We start from the raw sequence: 26,946 nt of genomic DNA, 5'->3' as shown, positions 1-26,946 counted from the left end.
ACTCATTGGAAAAGACTCTGATTCTGGGAGGGATTGGGGGCAAGAGGAGAAGGGGATGACAGAGGATGAGATGGCTGGATGGCATCACTGACTTGATGGACATGAGTCTGAGTGAACTCTGGGAGTTGGTGATGGACAGGGAGGCCTGGCATGCTGTGATTCATGGGGTCAGACAGGACTGAGCAACTGATCTGATCTAATCTGATCTGATGATTCTGATTAGATATTTTTCATATAAAGCCCATCCAGTTGAATAAGATCAGTTTCAAGAACTGTAAAACTGGCTGAGCATTACTCTGAAAGTCTTGAATTTTTTTTTCCCCCTTCTAAATTCGGTACACTTGATATTCTGTAAAATAAAATTGAAACATCTTTAACCATCTGGTAGTTTTGTGGATAATTTAGCATATATCCACTTGTGGCAGTTTATTTCAAAGTAGTTCTCATTAAATACTGATCTTTAAGTATTGGAACTCCATTTTTAAGTACAAATTGTTGTAATTATGTATCTCTAGTTGTCCGTAGGCTTTACTATAATTGAGGTAATTACCCTCAATAAAAAGATAATTTGAGACTCTTTATCATTATGGAACTGCTGCTGCCTATATGTGGTGGATAAAATATGGTTAACCAGTAGTTCCCCAGTTGTTGGAACCAGAGTGTTATTTGTGAGGAATACACAGAGATGGCTTATTCCCCCCTGCCCCAAGGTTTTACTCAGTTTAAATTTGCTTTCTTCCTGGCGGGAAAGAAACAAAAACAAAAAAATCTTCCAGGCTTTATAAATCCTCAAATCCTTTGATGATTCTGATAGAATGTGGTAATTCTGAGACTATACCCAAAAAGTTCTAGTGAGATCATTCACAAGTAGGAAATGGTAAATCCACTGTCACATGTATACTCATTTCTAGAATAAAAAATATTGAAAAGTAACAAGCAACAGAAACACATTTGTAATTTTAGCTAAAGAACTTCAGGACATTATATTTTTTCTTTAATACAGAGGGTTCAAAATTGGGAAAGGTGTACAACAAGGCTGTATACGTTGGCTTGCTTATTTAACTTCTGTGCAGAGCACATCATGCAAAATGCCAGGCTGGATAACTCAAGAGTTGGAATCAAGACTGCACTGGGACGACCCAGAGGGAGGGTATGGGGAGGGAGGAGGGAAGAGGGTTCAGGATGGGGAACACAGGTATACCTGTGGCAGATTCATTTTGATATTTGGCAAAACTAATACAATATTGTAAAGTTTAAAAATAAAATTAAAAAAAAAAAGACTGCAGGAAGAAATAAATAACCTCAGATATACAGATGACACCACTCTAATGGCAGAAAGCAAAGAGGAACTCAAAAGCCTCTTGATGAGGGTGAAAGGGGAAAGTGAAAAAGCTGGTTTAACACTCAACATTCATAAAATGAAGATCATGGCATCCAGTCTCATCAAACAGATGAGGGAAGAAGTGGAAACAGTGACAGATTTTATTTTCTTGGACCCCAAAATCACTACAGACAGTGACTGCAGCCCCAAAACTAAAAGATACCTGCTTTTTGGAAGAAAAACTATGACAAACCTAGATAGCATGTTTAAAAGCAGAGACATCACTTTGTTGACAAAAGTCCATATAGTCAAAGCTATGGTTTTTCCAGTAATCAAATATGGATGTGAGAGTTGGACCATAAAGAAGACTGAGTGCTGGAGAACTGAGGCTTTTGAATTATGGTGCTGAGGAAAGTGAAAGTCACTAAGTCATGCCTGACTCTTTTCGGACGTCATGGACTATATAGTCCATGGACTCTCCAGACCAGAATATTGGAGTGGGTAGCCTTTCCCTTCTCTAGGGGATCTTTCCAACCCAGAGATTGAATCCAGGTCTCCTGCATTGCAGGTGGATTCTTTACCAGCTAAGCCACCAGGGAAGCCCAAGAATACTGGAGTGGGTAGCCTATCCCTTCTCCAGCAGATCTTCCCAACCCAGGAATGGAACCAGGATCTCCCGCATTGCTGGTGAATTCTTTACCAGTTGAGCTAACAGGGAAGGAAGAATCTTGAAAGTCCCTTGGACTGCAAGGAGAACAAACCAGTCAATCCTAAAGGAAATCAACCCTGAATATTCATTGGAAGTACTGATGATAAAGCGGAAGCTCCAATCCTTTGGCCATCTGTTGCAAATAACTGACTCTGGAAAAGACCGTGACACTGGGAAAGATTGCAGGTAGAATGAGAAGGGGATGACAGAGGATGAGGTGGTTGGATGGCATCACCAACTCAATGTGCAAGAGTTTGAGCCAACTCCCGGAAATGGTGAAGGACAGGGAATCCTTGTGTGCTGCAGCTCATGAGATTGCCAAAAGTCAGACACAAATTAGCAAATGATCCAAGGGAATGATCCAAGGAAACAATCGCTTCATTTTGAATTGCTCTAGCAGTCTAGCACAGTGGAGAGTAGAACCTAAAGCACTGGTTATAAATGACACCAAAGAAGGCTGAGATAAATTTCTTCAGGTGACATTAGTTGTTGCTGTTTAGTTACTAAGAAATATTTCCTGCACTGGCAGGGGGATTCTTTTTCACTGAGCTACCAGGAGAAGAATTCCACATGGGAACATAGATTTGGTACCAGAATCACAGTGCATCTTCCTTGTAGTGAGGATGGCTAAGGAAAATGATGGATATTAAAACTCGTTACTCTTACACCAAACACACAGCAAACGGTGAAGATATTTGGCTGACTCCTTCACATTTAATTTTAAGTACCAGTATCTCAGTAGGTAAAGAATCCACTTGCAATGCAGTAGACCCCAGTTTGATTCCTGGATTGGGAAGATCAGTTGCAGATGGGATAGGCTACCCACTCCCGTATTCTTGGGCTTCCCTTATGGCTCAGCTGGCAAAGAATCCGCCTGCAATGCAGGAGACCCAGGTTCAATCCCTGGGTTAGGAAGATCCCTTGGAGAAGGGAAAGGCCACCCACTCCGGTATTCTGGCCTGGAGAATTCCATGGGAGTCACAAAAAGTCAGACACAACTGAGTGACTTTCACTTTCATTTTTCACTCTATTTTTAAGATGTTTTTCTGCAATGATCGTGCCTGTTTTAACCAACTTTTTGAAAAAATCAAGTAATAAATATGTGTGTTCTGCTTATGGTTACATTTAAAAATGAAGGAACATTAAAAATCAGCCTTGTTCTAAAGGCAAGATGCTAATTTAATTGATGTGTTTGGTAATTTCTATGCTGAGGTCCATCACAGAAGTTGAAAAGTTCCTCATTATAGAAAGAACATAATTACCTGAATTTTTCAAATGTCAAGTTCAGGAAATAATTTCTGCCAAAAAGCAGAACAGAGTAAAAAGTATTTGATGAAATATATTCACAATTTGGCTATGAATACAGACTAGTAGTAAATTATGTGGTCTCATTAGGTCACAGTTTTTTTTTTTTTTTTCCTATTTTAATATGATGCTGAAACCCATGCTACAATCCTTAACACACAAAGAAACTCATGCTAATTTTTCTTTGCAAAAAGTTTGCCTAAATTTTGAATTAAGGACTGATCTATAATTCACATTTTAATTCTAAGTTAGCAAGCATTTATTATTTTGCTTTCACAGGAGACAGAGATGTAAGAGACACAGCTTCAATCCCTGGTTCAGGAAGATTCCCTGGGGAAGGAAATGGAAACTCACTCCAATATTCTTGCCTGGAAAATCCCATGGATAGAGGAGCCTGGTGGGTACAGCCTATGGGAATCTCAAAGGGTCAGACACGAATGAAGTGACTTAGCATGTATGCAAGGGAAATACTGAAACATGTAATCAAAGCCTTCCACTAAATCAGAAATCTAAGTCTTAAACCTCACCTTTGCCAAGAAAAAGATGCAAGGTATGGGAATATTTTTTATCTAAGTATTAATACCTAACTCATCAAATTTAATGAGGATTAGGTGACATCATCTTCCTATGTCATTTAGCACTTATTTTTCTGAATGCTGACTGCTTCAAATGTCCCATCTAACCAGCAATATTTACAAATAAATTTTGGGACAAGATTATTTACTGTTCCTGGTTTCCCTGGTGGCTCAGACAGTAAAGAATCCACCTGCAGTGCAGGAAACCTGGCTTCGATCCTTGGGTTGAGAAGATCCCCTCAAGAAGAAACCAAAACAATGTTGTAAAGTAATTAGCCTCTAATTAAAATTAAAAAAAAAAAAAAAAAAAAAAAGAATGACTACCCACCTCAGGATTCTGGCCTGGAGAATTCCAGGGACAGAGGATCCTGGTGAGTTACAGCCCATGGTATCACAGAGTCAGACATGACTGAGCAACTTTCACTCTCACACACACTATTTACTGTCTTAGGATAGTGCATTCTGCCCCATTTAAAACAGTTAAAGAATGAGGCTGCTTTCCAATACTGGGAGCCAGTGCTGAGCTCTGTCAAAACTGAAATCCCACAATCACAATGCCACAGAGTTTAGCATTCTTTCACTGGGGCCAGTAGACTTATGGCTACTTTCTATCATCACAGTGTTACCATTCAGAAATATTCAATTAATCAGATGTGGAAAACAAATAAATATATATCAAAATGTCCAAGGCATAAAACATAATATGTTTAGGTTTGAGACCTATAAAACAGGCACTGGCACGTATATTAGTGATATTCACCTGGGACTACATCTAATATACCTAAGATACAGTCTGAGTTAATGTTTTCCCAGACTTGAGAATGAAATTCAGTTGTGAAGTACACATGTAAACACAGAACATGCAATCATTTATCCAACAGCTAACTGATGCCTACCTAAAAACTGTACAAATGTTTGTATAAATGTGAAAAACTGGAGTTGACTTCCTGTAGAAGGAAACATTTGTGCTGAAAACAAAGAGCAACATACTCCCAGTTGAGGAACAGTAAGCCCTTCATTAGTGTAATCAAGGTAAATTCAAGGGAAGACTGTGTTCAGCTCTCTCCTTATTAAAATTTATGTATTGCATTTTATTAAATAGATCTGTTGAATGTTATCATGGAAGAATTTGTCAATATTTTTCATGTTCCTGTTTGTTCACATACTCCTTACATTTTTACACATTTCCCATGACTATCATGGAAAGTTTTGGGAAAGTCTTTTTGGAATTAGGAAGTTCTGAGAAAATTTATATGGAATTCTCCAATTGGTACATAAAGTTTAGTTGATTGCTCTTGTAATGCAGTCAAGACAAATTTGGAACACTAGTAAGCATCACTTATTACTTCAAGGAGTTACAGTTGACATTGGGTGGCAAAGATGGCAATAAGCAATTGATAATTTCCTGGACTAATCTAAAAAGTACACACTGCTATATTTAAAATGGATAACTGACAAGGACCTACCGTGCAGCACGGGAACTCTGTTCAATATTATGTGACAGCAGGAATAAGAGGGAGTTTGGGTAAGAATGTATACATGTATATGCATGACTGAGTCCCTTTCCTGTACACCTGAAAATATCATTGTAACAAACATTAACATTGTTAATAAGCTATCAGTTCAGTTCAGTTCAGTCACTCAGTCGTGTCCAATTCTTTGCAACCCCATGAATCGCAGGACGCCAGGCCTCCCTGTCCATCACCAACTCCCGGAGTTCACTCAGACTCGCGTCCATCGAGTCAGTGATGCCATCCAGCCATCTCATCCTCTGTCGTCCACTACTCCTCCTGCCCCCAATCCCTCCCGGCATCAGAGTCTTTTCCAATGAGTCAACTCTTCGCATGAGGTGGCCAAAGTACTGGAGTTTCAGCTTTAGCATCATTCCTTCCAAAGAAATCCCAGGGCTGATCTCCTTCAGAATGGACTGGTTGGATCTCCTTGCAGTCCAAGGGACTCTCAAGAGTCTTTTCCAACACCACAGTTCAAAAGCATCAATTCTTTGGCGCTCAGCCTTCTTCACACTCCAACTCTCACATCCATACATACCCCAATACAAAAAAAAAAAGTTTAAGATTAAAAAATAAGTAATAATATATACAAAAAATCGCAAGCTATTTATGGCAAAATAAACTCAAAATTTCAGAACAGATTAATAGGTTTTAGCATGTAGGAATCACAGACAAAATACCTGCTTCTGACTAGGGAGTGCAAACACTTGCTCAGAAAAATTAGTTTCAGGAAATATGGAAAGGCTCATGCTAATGAAAGAACTAAAGTTTCCAGGTATACATCCTTAGGAATATCCATTCTCTTTCATGATGACAATGATTAAATGCTAAAAATAATACACCTTAAATTGAGTGAAATCAGATAAGTAAATGAAAAATGAAAAAAAAACATTAAATATTTAATTTTTGAGGTGTGTACAACTTAGTACATGTCGCAACTCCACTTTACAGATGAATAGACTTACATCTGTAATACTGAGTCACGTCACATCATCCAGCTTGTCTTCCGGGAGACAGTACTTCATACAGTCTCCTTGCTTGTTTTCAGTTTGATAACTTGTTCACTGCGTTATGCCACTTTCACATTATTGATTACTTGGCAAGATACTATCAGTTATTAGACATTCAGTCATTCATATCATATGTCTGCTATTTATATTTGGAAGCTAGTTCAGTTTAGTTTAGTCCCTCAGTCGTGTCTGACCCAACGGACTGCAGCACGCCAGGCTTCCTTTTCCATCACCAATTCCTGGGGCTTGCTCAAACTCATGTCCATCGAGTCGGTGATGCCATCCAACCACCTCGTCCTCTGTCGTCCCCTTCTCCTCCTGCCTTCAACCTTTCTCAGCATCAGGGTCTTTTCCAATGAGTCAGTTCTTCGAATCAGGTGGCCAAAGTATTGGAGCTTCAGCGTCAGTCCTTCCAATGAATATTCAGGACTGATCTCCTTTAGGACTGACTGGTTTGATCTCCTTGGAAGCTAAGTTACATTTGAATTAATGACACAGGGAACAGAGTCCCTGATATGAGAATGAAAACATTTTTCTCCAGCCCAATCCCTATTATATATATTTTTTATTCCTGACTTTCAGTTTCCTCTCATAAAATTGGAAAAAAATAATGTAATCAAAGATAATTTTACAAGTTGTAAGGGCCTAGACTAAATTTATCCTTAGCCATAATGAGGTTTGCTATAATGATAATATCACATTTCCTTAAGACCAGATATGCCAATGTATTTAAAAAAAAAAATGGAAAAAGTAGCTGTAGTACTAGAAAGGCAAATGAATTATGTAATATTGTGAGACATCTTTAACACACACATCTATGACAATGTTAATGAATTGAATTAAATATGAGTCTACACACAATTCCAAAAGACATAACACTTCTCATTGTACACTACCACTCTAGTTTCATAAAATGAAATACCATTTTCCTTCAGAATGGCCATTTTCCAAGACTTGTGGATTAATATGGTCACTGTCTCCTTGGGGACACACAAAATTACATCTCATATGTTTGACTTCTTTTGGCAGGAAGTCACGTTTCTTATTCTGTCATTTTTCAAGTGCCTTTAATTCCATTCTACAAATGCTTGGAGCATCAGCTAAACATGATGGGTGACTGTTTTTAAATGAAATTAGCATTGGTTGACAAGGGATTACTTTCTCTCTTCTCCGTGTAATGTGGTGATTTAGTACTTATTCTAAAGGTTAGATCTTAAAGATGAAATGGAATATTATTTATTGATATTATTTTCCATTGGTAATGGAGATATTAATTACTTGTTCTACGTAAAATGTTAAGTTCTGAAATATCTGATTTCTTTAGCTTAGACTGTGTTTCTGTTAACTATGCAATTCAACTCTAGTAGAGAATTTTGGCATTTTGACTCTAATAATGGCTTAAAAGATATCCACATGTTGATATATGTGGATATTTATTAAAATAAAAATTTAAACGTGTGAACTTTATTTTATGTTAATTGTGTATGCTCAGTTGCTCAGTCATGTCTGATTCTTTGTGGCCCCATGGATTGTAGCCTGCCAGGCTCCTGTGTCCATGGAATTCTCCAGATAAGAATACTGGAGTGGGTAGCCATTCCCTTTTCCAGGGGATCTTCCTGACCCAGGGATTGAATCCTGTTCTCCTGCATTGCAGGCAAATTCTTTACCATTTGAGCCAACATGGAAGCTCCACTGATTTATGTTAATTATGCCTTGATAAAATGGAATATTTAAACAAATTCTATAGCCATCTGTAACATGTGAATTTAAGATTCTCATGATGGTTATTTTGGTGTTGGTCAGTCATGAAGTCCTGTCTGACTCTGCCACCCCATTGACTGCAGCAGACCAGGCTTCCCTATCCTTCACTATCTCCTGAAGTTTGTTCAAACTCATTTCCATTGAGTTGGTGATGACATCCAACATAGTTATTGCTAAGGGAAAATAAAGCAAAGCAAACAAACAAAACCCAGAACATTGCAATTTGTTTTGCTTTACCTTCAGTGATTTCTTTGGGGCTTCCCACATGGGTCAGTGGGGAAAGAACCTGCATTCGATGCAGGAGACACCTGAGATGTTGGTATGATTCCTGGGTCAAGAAGATCCCCTGGAAGAGGGCACAGCAACCCGCTCCAGTATTCTTTCCTGAAGAATCCCATGGACAGAGGAGCCTGGCAGGCTACAGTCCCTAGGTCACAAATAGTCAGATATGACTTAAGCAACTGAGCACAGCACAATACAAGGGATTTATTTAATTAATAGAATATCTGGAGATGCTATAAACATAAATTAGACTACCTTGTAAACCTAAAATGATTCACACATGGTATCATATTACTTATGCCTATTATGAAGAAAAGGAAGCATGGTGTATACTTATTCATTTTCCTAAATTTTAGGTTTGAGAGATTATCCAGATCTACATCATAGCTTGTTAAGGAGAGAGCAACACAGTAGCAAGACCCAATCTTTGTATGCTCATTAGTTGTTTTAGTGTAAGTCCTGTCCAACTCTTTTCCCACCCCGTGGACTGTCCGCCAGGCTCCCCTGTCCATGGGATACTCCAGGCAAGAATACTGGAATAGGTTGTCATGCCCTCCTCCAGGGGATCTTCCTGACTCAGGGACTGAACTTGCATTTCCTGCATTCACAAGCAGGTTCTTTAACACTGAGCCACCAGGAAAACCCTTATATGCTCTAAATGAATCTTAAAAGGTTCTATTTTTTCAATAAAGAAAATTATTTTTGCCATTAATGAATTTATTGGTTCACAGAATTCTTTTCAGTATATAAAGCATTGCATCCTTTGCACTCATATAAATACTCCACATATCCATGGAATATTTAAAAGAATATTGATCAGAACATTCTGTTACAATATTTTGAATATTGAAACATTAAAGTCATATTCCCATATTACAACATAATAAATTACAAATATAATAATAAAAAAGTGACCTAAAATATTAACTACTTAGAAATTAAAAATACATAACTAAGTAATTCTATTAATTATTTTTTAAATGGATGAATATACTAATGCATTTGTTTCTATAGTTTATCAGGGATTCGTGGTTGATAATTGTAGGGAATTCTAGTTTTGTGTGTGTGTATGTGTGGGCACATATTTTCAGCCAGTAAAGAAACTAAGTGGATAAAATAAGAGGAGGTTCAAAGCTGAGCCTCCACCTTCCTTTTGGGAAAACAAAATTTATGTAGATTCTTAAGTAAAGAGAGTACTCCCAAGAGAAGTGTGAACTATGATAAGAATTTTCCCTGTGAAGTGATAGTGGTTAGCTGCTGCAACTTCAAATTGCTTCATGACCCCTGAATATCCTCACTAAATGAACATTCCAAAAAAAGAAAAAAAGACAGAAGCAAGTGATGGCAATGAATATATTTTCAAGATAAAAATGATTGAACATAGTTCACTATTATCTTTTCACTTACTTTTTTTTTATTATCAGGTTCAATATATTAACAACTGTTCTGTATGTGTGTGTGTTTGAGATATATCTGGTATGATTGGTTATTAGCCTTTAGAGAATTGTTCTGAAATAACTTTAAAAGTTATTTAAAAGAAGAGTGTAGAAATGCAAACCATTTCTCTTTCTGGCAGCAAGGGAATATGATGTACTAAAAAACAAAAATGCTTCTTTGTGGAAAGCACTTCAAATATTCGATAAAATAAAAAGACATATATTTAAGACACCACTGAGCAGACAAATTTATAAAGTGAATCTTTGCAGGTTCCAAACAATGAAAAAGCATGAATTCAGAAAGGAAAACAAGTTGTCCAGCTGGCAGTGGTCCTAAGGGCTTTCTGACCCAGAAATTGGATGATAGGGAGACAAGAGAAAAGGCTTACGGGCTCATGAAAGTGGGGATTTCAGATTAGAAGTTTCCTCATAAGTCTAGGAGCAAGAAAAGTCAAACATGAGTGAAAGTGAGAATTATAAAAATCACACTAGAAAAGGAAATGGAGAGAAAAGCAGTCCATCACAGTTGGGGTCTGGATCTAAGAGGTCAAAGTAAGATAAACAATTTTCCCCTAAGAGATGATAAACACAGTCTAGCCATGAAACAAGGCTGAAAAAGGACTTCAAATACAAGTGTCATCAGATTATTTAGTTTGAGATAGTTGATCATAATTCTATTATTGGAGAAGACACCAACAACAAAAATCTCCCCTTAATCTACACATTCTAGTTTTTAATTAATTCATATGAATCACTTCAAAGTCAGTGTTTACCATAGCAACAATCATTTATTTTACTCCCAAAGCTGTAATTTGGGCAGAGTTTATGGTGAGAGCTTGTTGTCTCTAATCTTCATACATCACCAGGGTCACCTGGAAGACTAGGACTCTGAAAATTTTAAAAAATACTAGTGAAAATAGATGCAATTAATATGTTGAACTAAACTAAAGGGCTGAAGAAATGCATGATAATAGAATGTGTATATTGAAAATGACCAGTTATTCTCAATCTCAGCCTCCACATATGAAAATTTTGGAACTCATTATTCCTATCCTTCCAAGAAGAAAAAAAATAAAAATTCAATAAATTAAAAATCAATGAATTTTTGGACCTATCAGAGAAATGAGGCCTTAGGAAAAACTTCCACACAGAAATCTAGAAAGAAATGCAAATGCAGAGAATAACAGCCAACATTTGCTCACCTATATCAGAGGTCATTGGACTGAAACCTTAGTAAGAATGGTTAAATGGTAATTTTGACAACTTTTTTGAATTCATTCTGGACTCGTGAAAAAATTCCTGGTACTCAGTTTGAGGGGGTCCACAATGTTGTGTTTTATTTATAGGAAATCCATCATATTCTTGTTCGAAGTGCAAAGAAAGATTTCTTCCTGGCTCTGTCAAGGTGAGGAGAAATAAACAGGTTATATTCTGTGTAACAAGGCAAAAAAAAAAAAAAAAAAAAAAAAGGCCAGGAGCTGACTGTGGCTCAGATCATGAATTCCTTATTGCCAAATTCATACTTACATTAAAGAAAGGAGGGAAAACCACTAGACCATTCAGGTATGACCTAAATCAAATACCTTGTGATTATACAGTGAACATGACAAATAGACTTAAGAGATTTGAGATTAGATATGATAGATTGCCTGAAGAATTATGGACAGAGGTTCCTAACATTGTACAGAAGTGGTGATCAAAACCAAAATCAAGAAAAAGAAACAAAAAATGTTGTCTGAGGAGATCTTTCAAATAACTGAGAAAAGAAGAGAAGAAAAAGGAAAAGGAGAAAAGGAAAGATATATTCATCTGAATGCAGATTTCCAAAGAATAACAAGGAGAGATAAGAAAGCCTTCCTCAGTGCTCAATGCAAAGAAATAGAGGAAAACAAAAGAATGGGGAAGACTAAAAAAATCTCTTCAAGAAAATTGGAGATACAAAGGAAATATTTCATGCAAAAATGGGCACAATAAAGGGTAGAAACAGTGTGGACCTAAAATAAGCAGACAATATTAAGAAGAGGTGGGAAGAGTACACAGAATACAAAAATATATTAATGACCCAGTTAACCATGATGCTGTGATCACTCATCTAGAGCCAGATATTTTGGAGTGTGAAATCAAGAGGGCCTTAAGAAGCATCTCTATGAGCAAAGCTAGTGGAAGTGATGGAATTCCAGCTGAGCTTTTTCAAATTCTAAATGATGATGCTGTTAAAGTGTTGCAGTCAAAATGCCAGCAAATTTGGAAAACTCAGCAGTGACCATAGGACTGGAAAAGGTCAGTTTTCATTCCAATCCCAAAGAAAGGCAATGCCAAAAAATGCTCAAACTCCTGCACAATTGTACTCATTGCACATGCTAGGGAAGTAATGCTCAAAATTCTCCAAGCTAGGCTTCAACAGAACATCAATGGAGAGATTCCAGATGTTCAAGCTGGATTCAGAAAAGGCAGAGGAACCAGAGATCAAATTGCCAACATCTGTTGGATCACGGAAAAAGCAAGAGAATTCTAGGAAAAAATATCTACTTCTGCTTCATTGACTACACTAAAGCCTTTTATGGTGTGGATCCCAACAAACTGTGGCAAATGTTTAAAGAGATGGGAGTACCAGACCACCTGACCTGCTTCTTGGGAAATCTGTATACAGGACAAGAAGCAACAGTTAGAATGGAACACAAGACAACAGACTGCTTCCAGATTGGGAAAGGAGACGTCAAGTCTGTATATTGTCACCCTGCTTATTAAACTTATATGCAGTGTACATTATGCGAAATTATGGGCTGGATGAAGCACAAACTGGAATCAAGATTGCCAGGAGGAATATCAATAACCTCAGATATGCAGATATCACCACCCTTATGGCAGAAAGCGAAGAGGAACTAAAGAGCTTCTTGATGAAAGTGAAAGAGGAGAATAAAAAAGCTGGCTTAAAACTCAACATCAAAAACAAAGATCATGGTATATTGTCTCATCGTATCATGGTAAATAAATGGGGAAAAAATGAAAAAAACAGTGATAGACTTTAATTTCTTGGATTCCAAAATCACTGAAGATGGTGACTGCAGCCATAAAATTAAAAGACACTTGCTTCTTGGAAGAAAAGCTATGGCAAATCTAGACAACATATTAAAAAGCAGATACATTACTTTGCTGACAAATGTCTACATGGTGAAAGCTTTGCTTTTCCAGTAGTCATGTATGGAGGTGAGAGTTGGAACATAAAAAAAGTTGAATGCTGAAGAATTGATGCTTTAGAACTGTGGTGTTAGAAAAGACTCTTGAGAGTCGTTTGGACTGAAAGGAGATCATAACAGGCAATCCTAAAGGAAATGAACCCTGAATATTCATTGGAAGGACTGATGCTGAAGCTGAAGCTCTAATACTTTGGCCACCCGATACGAAGAACTGATTCACTGGAAAATACCCTGATGCTGGGAAAGATTGCAGGCAGGATGAGAAGGGGATGACGGAGGATGAGATGGTTGGATGGCATCACTGGCTCGATGGACATGAGTTTGAGCAAACTCTGGGAGATAGTGAAGGACAGGGAAGCCTGGTGTGTTGCAGTCCATTGGTTCTCAAAGAGTCAGACAGGACTGAGCGCCCTAACACCACCACCAACAAGGGAAACTGGGAAAGGTTTATCAGAGTCTTATTCCACCTAAAAGAAATTATTCATCTCCAAGGTTAGACTTAAGAGAGGGTGTAAGCTAAGAAGCACTTGTGGGAAAAAATCACATCTTAAGAAACCCAGGAAAGTGAAAATGCATAGATTTAATCATGGGATTATATGGCACTTCCCCTTCCACACTTCTTATTACCATATCAACATGGGTACCATATGTTACAACCAAAGCAGTGGATTACAACCAAAAGAGCTGCAAGGAGCAGACCATTTGAAGGGGAATTTGGGACATCAGGAAAGAAAAAACAAGGACAATAAAAGATTTTTAATTCTCTGACATATGCCTGTAGTACACATATTAAACAATGTCCAAATTCTAACTAGAAGGTCATAAAGCCTCATAATGTACATAAGCCCCACTTACACAATTAACCATATCTGGCTTCCAAGCAGAAGTTACTAGACATATTAAAGGACAAGGACAAAATACAGTCTGAAGAGACCAAGAAAGCACCAGAATTGAAGATGATTGTTTTCAGAATATAAAATAATTATAATTAATATGTTAAGGGCACTAATGCAAAATTAGAGAATACACAAGAAAAGAAAAATGATGTAAGCTGAGAGTAAGTCGTGGATATTATGTGGACAATAAAGGAATGTTGTAAACAGCTCAACAAATTAGATGAAATGACCAGTTTCGTACACAGGGTTATTGTTACCATCTTTAACCCTGTGTATGACACAGCAAAAGAGACACTAATGTATAGAACAGTCTTTTGGACTCTGTGGGAGAGGGAGAGGGTGGGAAGATTTGGGAGAATGGCATTGAAACATGTATAATATCATGTATGAAACGAAAAAAAAAAAAGAAATGAGCAGTTTCTTGAAAGCTAAACAACTGAAAGTGACACAAGGAGAAACAAATCATTTCAACAGAAATTTAATCAATATTTAATAATCATCCAAAAAAGAAAGAACCAGAACCAGATGGCTTCACTGGTGAGTTCTACTGAACACTTGGGGACTAAATGATAGCACTTCTTGACAATATGTTTCAGAAAACAGTAGCAGTGGGAAAATTTCAGAACATATTTTATGAGGCCTGTATTACCTTAACACCAAAACCAGATATTGCAAGAAAGGAAAACTAGACTAAACATAAATACAAAATTCTTCATCAAAAATTAGCAAATTGAATCTAGCATGCTATATGTAATATTGTAATATAATTCTGTCATTAACTACCCAGAGTCAGCACAGACTCAAGCTAAAGGGCACAGTTCCCAACAAGACTGCTCTCAATTCTAACACTGACCATAAGTTCAGAGGTTCCCACAACATCTATCCTTCTGACCAAATGGCTGAAAATTCTAGGATTCCTGTAACTTGATCAGATTTTATAGTTTAGCAGTAAGACCAGCCACATGAAGAGACCTATAGGGAGAAGTCTAGGAGGATCTCAAAAGTGTAGCCATTACACATCACATCATTCCCCTATTGAATCAGAACATATCACCCTCCTGACCCATCCATGTGTCTACCAATCAGGGAGCTCATACAGCTTCATCTCCAGATATTGGGACACACTCTGTGTCTAGTGTAGAGGACAGGGAAGCCTAGTGTGCTGCAGGCCACAGGGTCTCAAAGATTCAGACAGGGATTAATGACTGAACAACAGCAACAACAACATGTGTACAATGGATTGAATTGTTGTCTTAGAGGCTGTGTTATGTGTCAAAGTATAAGGTACTGTTAGATGAGACTAACATTTAAGTTGGTGAACTTTGAGTGGGAAGATTTCCCTCCACAATGTTAGCGATCTCATCCAATCAGCTACAGACCTAAGTAGAATTATCAACAAGAAAAAAACATGCTTCTAGAGTAGAGGTAGTTCTTCAACAGAATGTCTTTGGGCTTCACCTGGGCCATAGGCTCTCTTGACTCTACAACTTGCCACCCACGTGTCTCAGATGTTGGACTGGCTAACATCCACAATTGATTTAATCAATTCCTTATAATAAACATATATATATATACACACACACACACACACACACACACACACACACACACACACATGTATTGGACTTCCCACATGACTTAATGGTACAGAATCTACCTGCCAGTGCAGGAGACACAGGTTTGATTCCTGGCTCAGGAAGATCCCTTGGAGGAGGAAATGGCAACCCACTCCATTATTCTTGCCTGGAAAATCCAGTAGGTAGAGGAAACTGGTGGGCTATAGCCCACAGGGTTGCAAAGGGTTTGACATGTTTGATAACCAGATATTGGGACTCACTATGTGTCTAGTGTAGAGGGCAGGGAAGCCTGGTGTACATACATATATTTGTATGTAAGACTTAGCACACATACATATATTTATATGTACATCCTATTGGTTCTGCTTCTCTAGAGAACTCTAATACACCTATTTATGATAAATACCCTCAGCAAACTAGCAATACTTAGGAACTTTCTCAACTTAATGAAGACTATCTATAACAAAACTCTCAGTGTAACATAGATAATGGTGAGAAATTGGACACTTTTCCTCAAAAAACAAGGCAAGCTTGCAGAAAATAATTAGCCTACTAAACCTAAAACTGCTTTCCTTACAAAGGAAAGGCCTTTAGCTGGCATTTGAAAATTTAGATTTTAGGAGACTTCCCATTTCCCCTGAGAACCATGGTTTATGATACCTATATGTGCAAAAACTATGTTAAAAAAAAGAAAAAGAAAAATCTCCTTTACCTCTGAGTATCTAAAATTTTGACCTATGTAGGTAGAGGATGTGTATGTGACAAGTTTCCATTGAATACCTTGGGCATTGAACTCTAAAGCACTGCAATAGCCAGTGATGTTTCATACCTTTTCTTGCATCAACATGAGGCATGGTACCAGGTCTCACCAAATAGTTTGTGGGTGAATCAGTCTGTCTTCCATGAGCAACTGGGAAAGAGGGTCCAGCATTTGTCTCCAAAACCTAGGGTATATCAGAGATATAAAATGAAAGGTGACTGGATTCATGGACCATTGCTTGGGGTAGACACAACTACATTTAAGGAATACTTACTTAGACTTTACCCCACTCCAGTACTCTTGCCTGGAAAATCCCATGGACGGAGGAGCCTGGTGGGCTGAAGTCCATGGGGTCACTAGGAGTCGGACACCACTGAGCGACTTCACTTTCACTTTTCACTTTCATACATTGGAGAAGGAAATGGCAACCCACTCCAGTGTTCTTGCCTGGAGAATCCCAGGGACGGGGGAGCCTGGTGGGCTGCCGTCTCTGGGATCGCACAGAGTCGGACACGACTGAAGCGACTTAGCAGCAGCAGCAGCAGAGCAAGAAATAAACTTCTACTCTGATGCCAGTGTCATTTGGACTCTTGTCTATAACAGTACATACTATTGCTCTTATAAGTACAGATAGAACAGTGATAGGGTGGGAGAGAGATTTGTATCTTGAAAAGATAATACTAGAAAATAAGAAAATCGGAATTTAAATTATTAGATATCAAACTAAAAATGTTCAGTAAACATCAATTTACTGATGTAAACTGTAGAGTAAACATCTGACTTTTTGCAACCCCATGGACTATACAGTCCATGGAATTCTCCAGGCTAGAATACTGGAGTGGGTAGCTATACCCTTCTCCAGTAGATCTTTCCAACCCAGGGATTGAACCCAGGTCTCCTGCATTACAGACAGATTCTTTACCAGCTGAACTACCAAAGAAGTGCAAACATCAGTTAGCAAAGTCAAATAAACCAGAAGGAATTTTAAAGAGCATACAGTGGGAGCAGAAAAGTAAGTAATAAAAAGGAAACACTATAGAAAGAAAAATGAAAATTCAAACTATTCATTAAAAGTTATGACATTGAAAAAGTCAAGTTTGATAAAAAGAAAATAACAGAGTAAGAAACATGTTTTAAAATAAAAAGGAGATAAATCCATATGTAGGAATAATTTTAAAGATATTAAGATAATATGAAAAAATCTTAAAATTTCAAAACTTCTTTAAAAAGATAAATATCTAGAAAAGTGTAGCTTTATTAAAACTAACTCAAGAATTTAAAAACTGAATATTTCTGTATTATTAAGCAATTGAGTCAAGAATTAAGTCTTACTCTTCTCCAACATCCCCTCCCCCCATTATTGGCACAGATAATTTTGAGGATGACTTCTACCAAGTTTCCTAAAGGACAGGTATCCCCAATCTAATATAAAATATTTCAGAAAATAAAAATATGGCTAAGTCTCTAATTTTTATTTGCATTCTAGAATAACCTTGACACCACAATTAGAATAGGCAATTTGTGAAAATAAATAGTAAGCAAATTTCATTCATGAACATAGATATAGAAAACAATCAAAATAGTAGCAAATCAATTCCATCATCTTTCATAAAAAATAGTGTATACAATTTGCATCTCTTTTAGAAAGTTTAACATTAAGAAACTGTTAATGAGAAGACTAGAGGAGAACTCACATGGTTGACCCTGCTGATGATATCTAGCAGGATCCTCTTTACTGGTGAAAATGAAAAAGTGAAAGTGAAGTCACTCAGTCGTGTCTGACTCTTTGCAACCCTATGGAATGTAGCCAGCCAGGCTCCCCTGTCCATGTGATTTCCCAAGCAAGAATGCTGGTGAGTACACCTATTAAAAGCAGCTCTGAGTGCCTTGTATGCAGAAGTCTCACTGAGTTGACAAGAAAAGCCTGTCTGGGATATTCCTGGAAAATTTCCCTGAGCACCAAATCACAAATACCAGAGTACAAAAGCCAGGAACATTGGCTTCAAATGGGGACAATTCTATAGCATAATTTATATTCCAGAATCATCCCCCACATCAGAATTGAGGACAATAATTTTGGCCAATGATAAACTATATGCTTTCAGAAACATACATTAGTAAGAGAAAATCAAAGAAATTATCCTTCAATTTAAATATTTCAAAAATACATATTTCTGAAGTTATAATTGTATGTAATGCTCCTGGGTGTTCTTTGGAAAGACTGATACTAAAGCTCAAACTCCAATACTTTGGCCACCTCATGTGAAGAGTTGACTCATTGGAAAAGACTCTGATGTTGGGAGGGATTGGGGGCAGGAGGAGAAGGGGATGACAGAGGATGTGATGGCTGGATAGCATTACTGACTTGATGGACATGAGTTTATGTGAACTCTGGGAGTTGTTGGACAGGGAGGCCTGGCGTGCTGTAATTTATGGGGTCGCAAAGAGTCGGACATGACTGAGCAACTGAACTGAACAGAATGCTCAGTCATGTCTGACTCTTTGTGGCCCCATGGACTGTAGCCTGTCAGGCTCCTCTGTCCATGGAATTTTCCAAGCAAGAATATTGGAGTGGGTTGTCACTTTCTACTCCAGGGGATCTTCTCAACCCAAGGACAGAAACTGCATCCCTTGAGCCTCCTGCATTGTAGGGAGGATTCTTTACCATAAGAGCCACCATTATAAGAGAAAATAAAAAATCATGATAGTGGCTACCTCTTGGAGGGAAGGATAATGTAACTGGGCATATCCTCCTGGGAAACTTAAAAAAGACTATATTATTTATTTTTCTTTATTCATACATATATAAATGATTATTTATAAAATCTATGTATATTTCATGATAAAACATAAGTCATGAACTATTAAATCTGACTCTCCTCAATGATAACATACTTTTTTCCCCTTGTAGACAGTCTTTTTCTTGTTCTATAATGATTGCATCAACTCAACATTCAGTAGCATTCATGCTCTAGGGTACTTGACTCTTTTGTAAAGTGAAAATACAAATATATGCATCTGGTAACTTCAGGGAGCCCCATGCAAATCTTGGAGCTCAGGAGAACTATACGGGCTCTATAAATATCACAACACTACGTTAATACACAATGATTATTAAACACCCAGCTAAAAGAAACAGGGGCTTCCCTGGTGATTCAGATGGTAAAGAATCCACTTGTAATGTGGGAGACCTGGATTTGATCCCTGGGTAAATAAGATTCCTTGGAGGAGGACATGGCAACCCACTCCAGTATTCTTGCCTGGAGAGTCCAAATGGACAGAGGAGCCTGGCAGGCTGCAGTATATGGAGTCACAAAAAGTCAGGTCCATCTAGTCACAGCTATTGTTTTTCCAGTAGTCATGTATGGATGTGAGAGTTGGACAGTAAAGAAAGCTGAGCACCAAAGAATTGATGTTTTTGAGCTGTGGTGCTGGAGAAGACTCCTGAGAGTCTGTTGGACTTCAAGGAGATCCAACCAGTCAATCTTAAAGGAAATCAGTTCTGAATATTGATTGGAAGGAATGATGCTGAAGCTGAAACTCCAATCCTTAGGCCATTTGATGCAAAGAACTGACTCCTTAGAAAAGACCCTGATGCTGGGCAAAATCGAAGGCAGGAGGAGAAGATGAGATGATTGGATGGCACCACTGACTCAAAACATGAGTTTGAGTAAACTCCGGGAGTTGGTGATGGACAGTGAAGCCTGGCATGTTGCAGTTCATGGTGTCGCAAAGAGTCAGACTCGACAGAATGAATGAACTGAACTGGCCAGTTGCATTTTATAAAATAATCTCTATTTACTTTCCTTTCCCGACAGTTAGGATCTGTTCTATTTTACGTTATATTATCAAAACGTTTATTTTGGAGATTAAAAAAATTCACTTCCCCTCTAATTTTTTCTTCTTCAAGATATTGAGTGCAACCTGGTTAGGTTGTTGGTTGGTCCTCTTAAGGAAAAAAAAAAAAAAAAAAAAAAACACTAGTAAAGAAGTGATTAAATATGCCAGGGAGTAACACTCTTGAGATCTGTATAATTTCACCAACGCTGAAAAAATTTTGGGTACATTGTTTTTGTTTGTTTATTTTTCGGAACTTCTTCAATGGTCTTTTTGTGCAAAGGCTGAAAGGAAATTTGAGAGGACAATTATTTAAGTAACTGACAGAATAATAAGTAGCTATGGATGTATACTTCAGGGGAATCTACAGAGTCCTAGATGTTAAATTTGTTTGCTGAAACAAAACAATATTTGGGAGAGAAAATGGGAATGTGGTAGAATTCTATTATTGACTCACTCAGGGATTTCTACCCTGTCAGTGAACAAGAAGAATACACTGAGATTTAACAGAGAGTCTGGTATGTGATTAGGATATTGAGAAGAGCAGAAATTTTCTCAAAATGTATTATTGTTTCCAATAAGTCCTTTCTTAATGCTATTAAATTATTGTGTGCTAATAAAGTTTACTGATGCATACTTCCTCAAAAGAAAGCTGTTTTATTGAAACAAGTGTATCTTTTCTCCTATATGTGAAATATGATTTTTTATTGTCTGGCAGGTTAAGGATAAGCCTCTAAAGAAATCATTTTTATTTTGTTCAGTACTTCCTAAACCTGTAGCATTCTTCTCTGGTTGAAAATGGAGAATAGATTCCATTATCTATTGGAGGTATAATTCCATCACAATTGATAACTTTTCAATTAAAATTAACACCCTGGTATTTTGGAGTTGTGGATAAATTGGAAGAAAAAGAGTTTGGAGGAAATGCCAAGTTTTTTTTTTTTTTTTCCTAGATACTGTATCCTATCTATTCTATTTAAGAATTTCCAAGCACTAGATGACATTTGAGTGTTTATTATATTTTGGTGTTTATTAATTATTATATTATAATACTATGCTATTATCCATGATAGGGTCCCTGTAATTTTTAAATGAAAAGTGCCCTCAGATATCATAGAAGTATTTTCTTAGTCATGAAAAATGTGCTTCATGTCTATGCTAATGAGTTTTGTTTCTCTTGAATTTTTGGAGTTTTTATGAATCTCCAAATATCCTTGCTGTAAATATTTCAATTATATCTCTTCCCCCAAATCACAAAAATATTTTTATTATTTTTGAAATAATTATATCAACAAGAGAAACTGGTTTTTATTTTAAAAATATTCTGAAACACAGAAGTAAAGAGTAAGTATAATTTACAACACAATTCTAACTTATTCAGTTCAGTTCAGTTCAGTTGCTTAGTTGTGTCCAACTCTTTGTGACCCCATGGACTGCAGCATGCCAGGCTTCCCTGTCCATCACCAACTCCTGGAGCTTGCCCAAACTCATATCCATCGAGTTGGTGATGCCATCCAATCATCTCATCCTCTGTCGTCCCCTTCTCTTCCTGCCTTCAATCTTTCCCAGCATCAGGGTCTTTTCTAACGAGTCAGTTCTTTGCATCAGATGGTCAACTAAATTATTAGTTTAATCTTATATTTAGAGTTTTATGTACTAAAGTTATTAAAGGAAATCTAAGACACATAGTGATACAGAGATTGCAATTTTATTTGTCCTCTACATGGTGAAAAGAAGGCTTCAATGTACTATAGTAGAATGGTCCTTTTCTTTGCCTGCTCGGATGGGGACTGTATCGCCGTACTTAGTATGTATTGAAACTTTGTGCCTGTAATATGCAGCCTATATCACAATTTTCTGAAGCCAGAAGTTGAGTTGAGGGAAGAAAATGAAACATAATAATAAAATTACTCAATTTTTCAAGAATTTGACTCATTTATGTGTTTCAAACACTAGATTTCATCTGATAGTCATGGCAATTCTGTGAGGTAAATATAAAGATATTATTTCTGATTTAAATCAAAGAAGAAACCATATTTAAACTGACATTTAAATTTACAAAATTAGAGTCACAGATTCCAGACATATTTTCAATCCTAGATTTCAAATCCTAATTTTTTTTTCCCATTTTAATCTAGGTATACATATTTTCTGTTAGTATTTTCCAGCTTCATGTTTTAATACAAAATATTGATTAAGAATCAGGAAAGCTGAGTTGTGACCCTTTTTTTTCAAGTTATTTACCCAATCAGGTCTTTAATTTCCCTGGATTGCTCATTCTCTCTCATTCTCTCAAACTAAATCTGAGACAGCTGAGGAAAGGCAAGACAGTGAATTTAAGTCTGGGCAATGAAATGATAGAGCTTTCCTGGTGGTTCGGTGGTAAAGAATCTGCCTGCCAATGCAGGAGACCTACATTCGATCCCTGGGTCAGGAAGACCTGCTGAAGAAGGGAATGGCTACCCATTCCAGTATTCTTGCCTGGGAAATCCCATGGACAGAGGAGCCTGGCAGGCTACAGTCCATAGGGTCCCAGAAAGTTGGACATGACTTAGGTACTGAACAACAACAGCAAAAACAAACAAAAGGAAAAGATAAATATTGATAAGAGGCAGGCAAAGAACGTTAATCTTTACATACTTTGGAAATCATTTTCTGAAGGGAATTTAGTGAGACACAAATTGAAAGAAGCTTAACCTAAACTAGAATATATGATTAAAAGTAAATTTAAATGAAGTATTTTACTGATATGCTAACTTCCATTTATTGTCATTGTAGAATCAATGCAAAATTATGTGCAACTGAAGAGAAAAACATCACTTAGGTGATGAAATTTGGAAGCCTTATTCATAGTGTTAGTTTTTCTGAAAAAAACAATTTTCTAAAATTTCTTCAAAGTGATGGAAAAGGTATTCATAAAATTACACTGAATTTAAAAAAATATACTTTAAACTTTTAAAACATGACATTAAAAATATTTTTAAAGTAGAAAGTACTATTTCAATTTCATTTTTAATTTCAATGGCTTGTGAAATGGATCATCCAAGCCATTTGAAATATTTGAGACACATTCATATGAACAAAAAATTACTTTCTCTCCAGCTATCTTTGAAAGAATGAATACAGGATGACGTTCAGCAGATTGGAAATACACAGTACTGGCTATAAGAGCTAAAATTCCAAACCACATCTGGGAAGGGAACCTCAGGGCTCACAGGAAAGTGACTGTCACAGACTATTTTTCTGAATGCAGTTTTCTTTTATTACTTTTTGGTGAGGAAGAGCATGATTAGTGACAGAGGGAGAGAAAATGTGATGAAAATCTAAACCTTGAAAACAACATGATAACTGCCTTCTATTTCTGAAAAACATTTTCTTGAATTCATTCTGAAATACATGAGATATAGAAATTGCTCAAATATAGCAAGGGTTGTTTTCAAAAAGCAAGTAAATGTGAAAGAAAAAAAGTGAGAAACAAGATTTAAAAGTGGGAATTTCTAAGAAATCTACCTTTATCATTGCATCTTCATGCTTATTATCATGATCACTTTTTGGAAACAAATTCAAATCTTTTAATATAATGAAACACCAAATCACGTGACATAATTTTTGTTAAGTATTAAAAGTAACTCATGCGATTTTAATAAGGCATCAATTTGGTCTTTGGGTTTCAGACATTAAAATATTTTTATACCTAAAAAAATGACTATAGAGTTTGGACACATTTATCCAGTTAAGAAAAAAATATTGTTCTTAAAAGTATCTCCTTTGCCCTCTTTCAAACTTATCTTTATTACAATGAGTGAATTTATAAAATTAAATGACTCCAACAATTAAGCCCCGAAGTGTATATCACCTATGACTTTTTTTTACCTTCTTAATATACATTTTTAAAATCTTTTGGAAACAATTACTATAGTCTAATGGCCATCCCTGGTGGTTCAGAAAAATAGTCTAATATTCTTTCTGTAGGTACACGATTCAGTGGTCTTTCTTTAAGATATCTCTATAAGAATCCACCTGCAATCCAGGAGACTGCCTGCAATCAGGAGACATGGGTTCAGTCCCTGAGATGGGAAGATCCCCTGGAGAAGGAAATGACAACCGATTCCAGTATTCTTGCCTGGAAAATTCCATGGACAGAGGAACCTCAAGGGCTACAATCCATGGGGTCACAAGAGTTGGACGCAACTAAGCGACGAAACCACCAATGGCTAAACTACCACTGAATGGTAGACATTAATGAAGGATTGAGTTTTTTAACGGAGAAGGCAATGGCACCCCACTCCAGTACTCTTGCCTGGAAAATCCTATGGACAGAGGAGCCTGGTGGGCTGCAGTCCATGGGGTCGCTAAGAGTCAGACAAGACTCAGCGACTTCACTTTCACTTTTCACCTTTATGCATTGGAGAAGGAAATGGCAACCCACTCCAGTGTTCTTGCCTGTAGAATCCCAGGGACAGGGGATTCTGTCTATGGTGTTGCACAGAGTCAGACACAACTGAAGTGACTTAGCAGCTGCAGAGTTTTTTTTAAAAGAGATGTCTGGCCACAGTAATTTTTCTCTTTAGGAAAACAAAACAAAACAAAAATCAGTGACATTGATTAAAGCATAAATGACATTGAGTCATCTTAAACCTAAATCTAACTTCTCCTAACATCTTATCTCTGATGCCCTGCATGAGTACTCTATTCCACATGAAATTACATAGCTTTGGACAATCATTTAAGTGGCTCACTCTGCACTTGTATCATTCTCCATGTCCTGTAGAAAACCTCAAGCTTGTACACCACTGACAGTTTCTATGTGACCCTTCAACCTTTCCTAGCATATATATGAGTCTATTTCAGAACTTTTGCCACTTTTTGCTTTATATTTATTTATAGCTTTTTATGTGTAACTCTTAACTCTTGCCTGGCAAACCCCATGGACTGAGGAGCCTGGTGGGCTACAGTCCATGGGGTCGCTAAGAGTCGGACATGATTGAGAGACTTCCCTTTCACTTTTCACTTTCATGCATTGGAGAAGGAAATGGCAACCCACTCCAGTGTTCTTGCCTGGAGAATCCCAGGGACGGGGAGGCCTGGTGGGCTGTTGTCTATGGGGTCGCACAGAGTCAGACACGACTGAAGCGATTTAGCAGCAGCAGCAGCTTAACTCTCAAGCAAGACTCTTATTTCATTGATAACACCTATCACCAAAATACTTTTCTTTACATCTTTCACAGTGCCTGAAGTAGTATCTTATGTATAATGCATGTTTAGAAGAGCTTACTCAATAAATCACAATGTTAGATTATATGAATTTCTGCTTGAAACTAAGGCACGTGAAGTGGTACTGGAAAATGGCAATAAATGCTTTAGAATAAGAATTGGATGCACTTTGACGCAAGAAAAATTGTCTTGATAGGATCATTAGGGTGACACTAACTAGCATAGCCATTTATTTATTTCCTAAGGTAATATTGTTGGGTCATAAGACAAATCCATATGAAGAATCAACTTTTACCTCTAAATGGCACATGCCTTTCTCACAGCATACCATTTCAAGAGTCTTTGAATTCTTATCCCATTCATTTTCACTTTACTTTACTTTAAAGACAAATTATTTTGGTTTGATACCTCTGTAATGTTGAAGGTCAAAAATCCTTCATTTCCATAGACTCAGCAAAGTGGATAAATGTAACAATACTTCAATATCCTAAAAGTTTTTTTTTTTTTTTTGCATCAATGCCTCAAATAAGAACTTTTTTTTTTATTTATTATTAAAACAAAAATAACACAAAACAGAAACAAATTCCTCACTACAAGCCCAGGGCAGAAACATCTTTCAACATGTTAAAAACTGTTGCTATTAATGTCTTCATTTTAAAATGCTGCATTTGTTACCTGAAAAAAAGAGTGGGTTCTGTGCTACTTTTATGTTCAAATGATGGTGAACTACTTTTTGACTGTTGGGTTTATAATTTCTAATCTTTTATTTAAAAAAATTACCTTCTGCAGATGATGTAGAAAATAAAAGTTGAAGTGGTTTTGTTTTCTTCAGATAGTATTTAATTTGCCTTTAATCCTAAAGGATAAAAAAGAGAGATAATTTAAATTTGAGTCACATGTCTTTCAAGAACAGTTCTGGGATTTGTTCTATTCTTGAAAGTGAAAGCCATGTATATTAACTGAATGTTACCATACCTTGAAGCTAAGTACAATTTGAGTTTGAAAAATGGGACTCTTGCCTCTTTCCAGAATGATCAGCTTTAGAGTTCTGCTGTGTTGAATAACTAATTAAGCACTGCCCACACTAAAAAGCAGATAAAGGCTTAACCCAAAGTACTGGATCTCATGAATTCACCTCCTCATTGGGATGGGTTGTCTTTTTTATATATAATGTTATTTATTTTAAATAAATAATGTTATTTAAAAAAAACAATGTTATTTATGCATGTCTGATGTACCTATAATCACGCTCATTTAATCAGGACACTTTTTGATGGTTGCTGACATGAATAAGTCTACCTGAATTTCTGTGTGTATTACCTGTATGTATATTCAGCTAAACCAAAAGGGAAATGGACTTAAGTATGGATCTAGGTCCACAGTAACAAATAAAATAATGACTAATTATTTATGTAACTTTCAGCATTGCTGAAAATGATTTAGTACATTGCCCTTCTTTGATCCAGACTTCTACACTGTAATACACTAAGAATCTAAGCCAAAGCACTTATTTGTATTTAATTGCCACAGTGTGTGCATTAAATAATCATTTCTA

The sequence above is a fragment of the Bubalus bubalis genome, chromosome 19 (genome assembly GCF_019923935.1).
Source record: "Bubalus bubalis isolate 160015118507 breed Murrah chromosome 19, NDDB_SH_1, whole genome shotgun sequence".
In the NCBI taxonomy this organism is placed as follows: domain Eukaryota; kingdom Metazoa; phylum Chordata; class Mammalia; order Artiodactyla; family Bovidae; genus Bubalus; species Bubalus bubalis.
This window is presented reverse-complemented; position numbering follows the sequence as displayed.